This window comes from Triticum aestivum, chromosome 5B (genome assembly GCF_018294505.1).
Source record: "Triticum aestivum cultivar Chinese Spring chromosome 5B, IWGSC CS RefSeq v2.1, whole genome shotgun sequence".
Lineage (NCBI taxonomy): Eukaryota > Viridiplantae > Streptophyta > Magnoliopsida > Poales > Poaceae > Triticum > Triticum aestivum.
Genome location: NC_057807.1, coordinates 492,529,628 through 492,539,149, shown reverse-complemented (window position 1 = coordinate 492,539,149; position 9,522 = coordinate 492,529,628). Strand labels below are relative to the sequence as shown.

General features: G+C 50.1%; 1 pseudogene; it reads right to left on the bottom strand.

Moving 5' to 3' along the window:
- Positions 1–6,397: 6,397 nt before the first annotated feature.
- LOC123116579 (UDP-glucosyltransferase UGT13248-like) lies at positions 6,398–8,129 on the bottom strand (annotated as a pseudogene).
- Positions 8,130–9,522: the final 1,393 nt, after the last annotated feature.

Below are 9,522 nucleotides of genomic sequence, written 5' to 3'. Positions count from 1 at the left end.
CAAGTATCATTTCCTTAGACCATGAGATTGTGCAACTCCCGGATACCGTAGGAATGCTTTGGGTGTACCAAACGTCACAACGTAACTGGGTGGCTATAAAGGTGCACTACAGGTATCTCCGAAAGTGTCTGTTGGGTTGGCACGAATCGAGACTGGGATTTGTCACTCCGTGTGATGGAGAGGTATCTCTGGGCCCACTCGGTAGGACATCATCATAATGTGCACAATGTGACCAAGGGGTTGATCACGGGATGATGTGTTACGGAACGAGTAAAGAGACTTGCCGGTAACGAGATTGAACAAGGTATCGGTATGCCGACGATCGAATCTCGGGCAAGTACAATACCATTAGACAAAGGGAATTGTATACGGGATCGATTGAGTCCTTGACATCGTGGTTCATCCGATGAGATCATCATGGAACATGTGGGAGCCAACATGGGTATCCAGATCCCGCTGTTGTTTATTGACCGGAGAACGTCTCGGTCATGTCTGCATGGTTCCCGAACCCGTAGGGTCTACACACTTAAGGTTCGATGACGCTAGGGTTATAAAGGAAGTTTGTATGTGGTTACCGAATGTTGTTCGGAGTCCCGGATGAGATCCCGGACGTCACGAGGAGTTCCGGAATGGTCCGGAGGTAAATATTTATATATGAGAAGTCCTATTTTGGCCACCGGAAAATGTTCGGGATTTTTCGGTATTGTACCAGGAAGGTTCTAGAAGGTTCCAGAGTAGGGCCCACCTGCATGGGGGGACCCACATGAACGTGGGTAGTGGGGGCAAGGCCCCACACCCCTGGTCAAGGCGCACCAAGATCCCCCCTTAGAAGGAATAAGATCATATCCCGAAGGGATAAGATCAAGATCCCTAAAAAGGGGGGATAACAATCGGTTGGGAAGGAAATGATGGGATTTCTTTCCTCCCACCTTTGCCAACGCCCCAATGAACTTGGAGGGCAAGAAACCAGCCCCCTCCACCCATATATATAGTGGGGAGGCGCATGGGAGCTTTACCAAAGTTCTGGCGCAACCCTCCCCCTCTCCCAAGTCCTCCTCCTCTCTCGCGGTGCTTGGCGAAGCCCTGCAGGATTGCCACGCTCCTCCACCACCTCCACGCCATCGTGCTGCTGCTGGACGGAGTCTTCCCCAACCTCTCTCTCTCTCCTTGCTGGATCAAGGCATGGGAGACGTCACCGGGCTGCATGTGTGTTGAACGCGGAGGTGCCGTCCGTTCGGCACTAGGATCTCCGGTGATTTGGATCACGACGAGTACGACTCCTTCAACCCCGTTCTCTTGAACGCTTCCGCTTAGCGATCTACAAGGGTATGTAGATGCACTCTCCTTCCCCTCGTTGCTAGTTTCTCCATAGATGGATCTTGGTGACTCGTAGGAAAATTTTGAATTTCTACTACGTTCCCCAACATCATGTTCATGTCCGGTATTATAGCCGTGTCGGCGGCGAGTTGTTCCTCCGCGCGCCGTTGCTAGTCGAGGAGACAGAGGTTGTAGGCCTGGTCGGCCTGCACATGCTAGAACCTGGCCTTCCACTCCTCCCGCACCATGTCTGTGTGGTGGGCACGACCTTGACGCATGGTGATGCCGCCCTGCACCCAATGGCGGTGCCAGGGGTTAGCTGTGTAGTCAACTGACTACACAACATTTTGGCATGCATTAGTAGACATCAAGCAAAAACCAGTACAAATTTCAGACAAGCATAAGTATTTGACATCAGAACTTTAAATTGACATCACAACTTTGATCTCCTGGCTTCACCACTGCCTGCACCGGCGAGGAGGGTGGCGTCTGCTCATCCTTAGTCGCGTCCTCCATTTGGGACGTTCACAGCGCCGAACTTCGTCTGCCTTCCAGCTGGCTGCAATGGTGGCGATCTATTTTTTTGCTCAGATGAGAGGTTGTTCCAGCCTTCCAGGCTTTGGAGCTCGAGAAAGCCAATGGCGGGTGTGATGCAGAGAGGAGGAGGAAGCGAAGGATGATGGATGCGGCTATGGTTGGACTTACGGTTTATATAGCAGGGGATGGTAGAGCAAACAAGCGACGTGACTAATTATGGATGGCAGATGGACGGACGGCTGGCGCCGGCTTGCCGTTCCTCGGCACACATGTTTAATGGCGGACGGGCGCGTTGGAGTTTCTTTGAGTTCGTCCACGCGGATCTGGTGCTTTTTGCCGATGCTCCTTCATGTCCAAAAGCTGGCATCTGCCCTTGAGTATTGATCCTGAGGGCATGTACAATGGTGGCAGCACCTAGGTGCTGCCCCAGCCCAGCCACATGTGCACATACTGCTGAAGCATCATTTAATTTTACATACGCCCAGCGCACCTGTAGCCCCATGACGTGAGCCACGACATGAATGGATGAGCGTCTGGACCACATCTCTCTCTCTTTCTTTTTTTCATTGCTTTTTTTGCTAGAGCAACTGGTTCTTCTACATCTCTCTCTCTTTCTTTCTCTTTTTCATTGCTTTTTTTGCTAGAGCAACTAGTTCTTCTGCAAGCTGCCCTGACACATTTGAGGCATCTACTTTTAATCCACGGTGGCATCCGAACCTAGTTGACACATGGGGCACTAGGTCTGGGGCTATGCATTGGGCATGCCCTGAAGCATCTTGGCTGAACTCCAAAGCTGCTTCTTTTTGCAGATCAAAAAGGACAGAATGAACGAATGTAGCTGCTCCTTTTGCTGAAAGCCAGCCCACCAATCATTAGATACGGCCATGGCTGGGCACGATGATAAACCTCCAAGTCAAGTCCACTCGTCCCGATCGAATCGAAAGTGTCTGGTCGATGTGAACACGCGTGACGTGTGCACGTCACGCGTGTTCACATCGACCAGACTCCACCGGTACTACAAAAGTGGTGGCCACCGGCAGCAGTACCACGCCGTGGACGCTAGCACGCTGCGACTGAAAGAGATCCAGCCGCCGGTCAGTTCAGCTCGATCGATCGGCTTTGCTCCTGCCCCAGTGGACTGGAGACGAGCGCAACTGCTCAAGTGGCCGAGTGGGTGGCTCGCTCGCCGTTTCCTCTCCTTTTGCGTGTCAAGTGAAACGGCTAGCTAGTTTCCCTGTCCGGTCACATCTCATTTAGGAATGCAGGTTTTTCAAAAATTCACATCGCCTTTTAAAAAAAATTGCTCATTTGTATTTTTTTTGATAAAAGAGAGTTTTCTCTTTGATTTTCATCAATAGAAATCACCAAGTCTTACAAACTAACAGAGAAAAAAGAGAAACAAAACGGGGCTATCTCCCCCCGGGTTTTGTCAGCATTGTTTTGGAGAGAGTAGGAGAAGCCATCCCTCCCCCTACCCATTTTGATCCTCCCAAACAATGCAGAACCTTTCTGAAGGAGGAGATCTAAGGCCTGCGCTCAAAACCGGTCCCAACACCTTACCAAATGAGCACCCGAACAATTGCTCATTTGGTTGGGCTACTAAAAAGATTCGAAGGGTGCCCAAAAAGTTTGAAATCAGCATCCCTAATCTCTCATTCATTCATGGTCTACCTTAACTTATACGGCAGACGAAAACTTTTCTCCTTCAGAGCTGTATTACCTATTCATATCACTCTGGGCTTTCTCCTTGTCCTTGACCACAAGAACGACGTTTTGCTCACTGCAGTGCGAGCAAGTCCAGTCAACTAAAGCATCATTGACTTTCTAGAAGCGGGAGATGACGAGGGAGTTTAGAGGCAGGTCTACTGCTTAGTATTTCTCTCTTGTCTCTGTCAGCAATGCTCACGACTTTGACACGTGGGGATGGAACTGTTTCTCGTCAAAATTCCTGCTCCGGACATGTCATAACAACATACATACGTACTAGTACTTCTCTTAATGATCCATTGACACCATCCTCTCTCAACAAAAAAATCATCCAATGGCATAATCCTAGACTAGTTGATGAAAAACAAAGCCTGCAGTGAGGGGCCTTCTGTCCCTCTGAGCAATTAGACCAGTGCTTTTTCTTCTTCTGAGCTCACGCTCTAAAATTCCATTAGGGCATGTACAATGGCGGCATATGAATACATATGCCCCATGACAAAAAGTAATTTGAGGCACCTGCATTTATTTTTTCTCCCTAATGCAAGCTATCACTAGTGGGCCTCATTAAGAAACAGAAAATAAAGACTTTAATACACATGCATCTCTACTTTTTACTTCAACCTTTTCAGCTTTTGTCACCGGACCACACTTTTTTTCTTCAAACACCCGTCTCCTGGAAAGGATCCCGCTTCCCTATCCGAGCCTACTTTACGCCATATCCGATCCTACATGGCATGCGAGGCATCACCTTGAGGCTATGCATTGTACATGCCCTTAGGCTCACTTCTTTTCTTTCTTGTAAGGGATTCAGTTGGTTAAAACAAATTGTAATGCATTTAGTTGGTTATTTTCTGACCGCTGATTCTTTCGCCAAGATTCGTGATATCTTTTCTCACCTTTTTTTTAGAATGTATCTTTTCTCACCTTGTGTTGTTTCCATGATTTTAAAGCTGAAATTTTGACTTGGTCCAGCAGATTGTCTTATTGGGCTTGAAGCCCGTAGCCAGTCCCCACCCCTTTTATATGTTTTCTTTTCTTTTTTAGTCAAATTTTCTTTTTATAGGTATTATTAGGATTTTGGGTGACTGTAAATGCACACATGCAAGTAATATATAATATGTGTGTAAATTATACTAGAGTGCAAAAATGGCACTAATACATGTTTATTCTTTGTACATTACCAAAAGTGCAATTTCCCTGCAAAATTGTGTGCGAGGTTTTTTCTTTGAAGTTTCTCATTTTATTTTTTCTAAAAAGATAATTACAATGCCACCAATTCATTCCTCCGTACAAAACTTATTTATTTGGTTTTTCTTTAGTTTTTACTTCATTTTATCTCTTATTTAATGGTAGTGCCAATGTCACCTATTCATTCATTCCGAGAAAACTTATTTTTGCGGAACAAAATCACTATTGTATTTTTTTCTGTATTAAAAACACAATTTATGTGAAATTATGTGCAAATTTATTCTTCATTTTTAAAATTTATTTTCATTTTCTTTCATCTTAAAGGGTATACCAATGCAAGCAATTTTTACTTCTTTAGAGAATTTCATTTATTTTTATTTCTATGCGTAGGTATACACACAAGTACCATATAATATGTAAATTATAGCAGGGTGCGCAAATTACACTATTATGCTTACTCTTTGATATTACAAAAAGTGCAATTTCAGTGCAAACTTGTGTGCATGTAAAATTGTGTGCAAGTTCTTTTTGAAGTTTTTTCATTTTATTTTTTATAAAAAGATAATAACAATGCCACCAATTCATTCGTCCATAGAAAACATAAATTTTTTGGTTTTTCTTTAGTTTTTTACTTCATTTTCTTTCTTATTTAAAGATAATGCCAATGTCACCGATTCATTCATTCTCAGAAAACTTGTGTTTGCAGAACAAAATCACTATTGTATGTTTATTTTTGCATATTAGAAAAAATAATTTATGTGCAAATTTATTCATCATTTTTTAATTTTATTTCAAGCAACTTTTTACTTCTTTAGAGGATTTTATTTATTTTTATTTTATGTGTAGGCGACACATAAGTACTATAGAATATGTATGTAAATTACACTAGAGTGCGCACATTACACTACTATGCTTACTCTGTGCATATTACAAAAAGTGCAATTTCAGAGCAAAGTTGTGTGCAAGTTTCTTTTAGTTTTTTATTTCTATTTTTACTCTTCTTAAAGGGCAATATACTAATACGAATGACACTAACTCATTCTTCCTTATAACAATTCATTATTTTGATTTTGTTTTAGTTTTTATTTTATTTTAATTATTCTTTAAGGGTACCACCAATGCCTCATTTATTCTTAGATTTTATTGTTGAATTCCATTAATATATGCTTACAATTTTAAACTGTAAAAAGTTACAGTTTCAGTATAAACTGTGTGCTATTGTTTTCATTATTTGTTTCATTTATTATTTTTTTCCTTCTTCAAGGGTAAAACTAATGACACAAAGTCATGCTTTTTAGAAAACTTTTTTTTTGTCTTTTGTCTTACCATGTATCGGGCCAGTTCATGTTCCATTTCAAACCAAGCACAAGTATCTGGCGAGCTTCTGTTTTGTGGGTCCTAAGGACCTAGTGCTCCTAAAAAAATTGACTGGCCGAATTGGTGGAAGTCGATTTTGGTTCAGCTGCACTGAGAAAATATCGACTTGTCCAAATTGTTTCTCAGGGAAGGTTTGACTAAACCATGGTCACATTTGCGGCCAGCCCACTCGCATCGTTGGCCCATCTGCCCAGCCACACAAGAAAGTTTCTCCCAGCTTCGCTTCACATTCAAGGGGGGGGGGGGGGGGGGGGGGGGTAGGGGACTGGGTTTTATTCAGAGAAATTCAACAGGAAGCTCTCGCTAATACTCACGTTCAGAGAAAAATGACACGAGACATCAAACGACGGACAGCAGATTTCCCACGAGAAACAGCACGAAACTACAGATCTTCCGCCGCTCCGGACCGCTCGGATTTCCTCGACCCGAGTCCACGGAGAAACTCCACGATGTTGCAGTCGGAGCTCCCGCCTTCGCTCATGGCCGCCTTCGTCTTCCCACTCCACTCCGCCGCCCTCGTCCGGTACTGCTCGCTCCCCATCACCTCCTTCACGCACCGCTCCACCTCCTCCCGCCTCACCACCCCACCCGCGTCCGGCCGCGCGCGCGCGCCGACGCGCCACACGTCCTCGATGTACTTGGCGTTCGTCGGCTGGTCCGACCAGTGCGGCACCGCCACCATCGGCACCCCGGCGCTCAGCGCCTCCGTTGTCGAGTTCCACCCGCAGTGCGTCACGAAGCACCCCACGGCGCCGTGCGCCAGCACCTCCAGCTGCGCCGTCCACGGCACGATCAGCCCGTTCTCTCCCACCTTGTCGGCGAAGCCGTCCGGGATCTTGGACGTCTCCGAGGCCCTGACCACCCACAGGAATGGCGCGCCGGTGTTGAAAAGGCCCTCCGCCACCTCCGCCATCTGCTCCAGCCCCAGCGCGGCGATGCTGCCGAAGGAGACGTACGCGACGGAGCGCGCCGGCCGGGCGTCCAGCCACGCCTTGGTCGCGGCCGTCGTCGGCGTGTGCAGGTGGAAGCCGTAGGACGCGTCGTCCGGCAGGCGGTTGTCGAGGTACGCCGACGGCACCGTCGGGCCCACCGTCTTGGCCCCGCACATCGACGCCATGTACTCCGATTCCTAGTTAATTGATAGCGAGTGAGGGTGACTGTTAGTGATCGATGTGCTTAACTCATACCAGTGGCTGCAGCTCATGGAAGGAGTTGACGAGCACGTGGTCGGCGGCGTCGAGGCCCACGAACTGTCTCACCAGTCACCAGCAGGTCCAGGGACGCAGGGCACTCGTCGGGTTTGCCCAAGAATGACGGCACATCGTCCGGTCCAAGCCCGGCCGGCAGCCCGAGAAGCTCCGGCGGCACCGTGCCAGCTACAACCGGCACTGTCAGCCGCCCAGCCCCGGCGTGCGCGTAGGCTACGTTCACTGCGGGCGCCTGCGTGAAGAGGGACGCGCACGCAGCGCCGTGCCGCCGCGCCACGCTTGGCGCCCACGGCTGCAGTAACGCGTCGTACACGACGGCGCGCACGGGCCGGCCCTTCTCCGCCTCAGACCGCAGCAACTCGTCGACGGTGCGGGAGCCGACGGACTCCAGCCGGGCGAGGTACGCGGCGACGTCGCCGGCGGCCTCGGCGAAGCCGCCGCAGTCGAAGCCGTCGGAGATCTCGGCGAGGTGGACGGCGCCCGGGCACGGGTCCCGGCCCTGGCCAAGCAGATAGCGCGTGACGGCGAGCGTGCAGCGGACGCCGGCGTGGGAGGCGAGTCGCTTGCCGAACTGGAGGAACGGGTTGATGTGGCCCTGGCTCGGGTACGGGAGCAGGAGGACGTGGACGGCGCCGCCGTGGTCCGAGTCTTCCGCCGACATGGCTACTGGCCGGCTAGTTAATTCACGGGCGGTGTGGCGCAGCTCAGGTAGCTAGCGACGGGCTGTGATTTCACTGAGTGATGCTAGATGGCATACGAAATCTTGCATTTATAGTACTATGGACGATATCAAACTGATTATTTTTACTCAGAGCATGCAACTTGATGTATAGATCTGTCACATACCAGTAATACTCACTCAGTTTTTATTTATTCTGCATATTAAAATCGACCAAAGCTAATACGCGAAGAAAATGAAAACAAAGAGAGTATTGTTTAGCATTGATCAAACGAAACGACCTTCTCAAAGCGAAAGTTGTCTTTGTTTCTACGCTGAATTTGACAGCATGTAGCTGCCGCGAGGTAGAGTAAGCGACATGCTAGCTGGAGTGCCGGAGAGATACGCACGTGATCGAACATCTCTTGGTCCTTCAGAGAACCACTGCCGATCGACTGATCGAGGCAGTAGCTAGACAGTGAAGGGTAACGAGTGTGGTCAAGATTTCACGGGTAGGCTCCTCCTATCCTATGCATGCACGCATGATGCATGGTCCAATGGATTTCTTGTTCAATCGTCATCGCCCACGTACGTGCCGCTGGAAACAAACAAACCTGTACCGCCGGTCCACGATCCCAATCTTAGAGCAACTTCAATGGGGCGACACATTTCGTCCGCCGTGTCCGTTTGGGTCGGCGTGGACAAAAATGGCGGCCCAACGCGCCGACCCAAACGGACGCACGTCCGTTTTTCGTTCGCGGGTGACCCATTTTCGGTCCAATTTTAAGTCTGATTTGCGTCGGCGCAGACACGAGACGGACGCGCGCGCGCCTACTCTTCTCTCCGGGCCCGCCGGTCGGTGGCAGCCGCCACCATTTTCCCCAGAAACGCTCCCATCGGCGCGCGCTCGCTCCCGCCCCAACCATGGACGACGCCATCGACCTCGACCTTGACGCCGCCGCCGGCCTCGCCTCCCTCGCCTCGTCCGGCGCCGTCGCCCCCTCCGGGAAAGGCAAGCCTCATGCCTCGCGCAAGACCGCCGCCGCGACCAAGCCGAAGAAGGCGCTGACGCCCGAACAGCGGGCAAGGGATTCGGCCAAGAGGAAGGGCCGAAGGCACGCCGCGGACGCGAGGGTTGAGGCCGCCGCGCAGGCCGCCGCCGTGGCCGTCGCGCAGCAGGAGTTCACAAATGCCCGCGTCGCGGCGGCAACGAGGGAGGCACTCTACATGCTAGGGATAAACCCTAGCCAACACAGCCTCGTCCAAGCCGCCGTCGCCGCGGCCAGTATCGGCTCGTTGGCGTTTCCTCGGATGGTGCTGCCCGAGTCACCCCGCGCGTCGGCTTGCAACCCGGTCCCCGGCTTCCACGTCTACCCACAGACCTCCAGCCTCTCCGGGGAGTGCTCACCCGACGTGAGCGTGGTCGCGCCTTCCACGCCCGCGCCAGCGCCCATCGACCTCAACGCCACCCCGGTGGTTGGTGGTTCATCGTCCGGCGGCACTAGGAAACGCGCGCGGCAGACGTCGGCC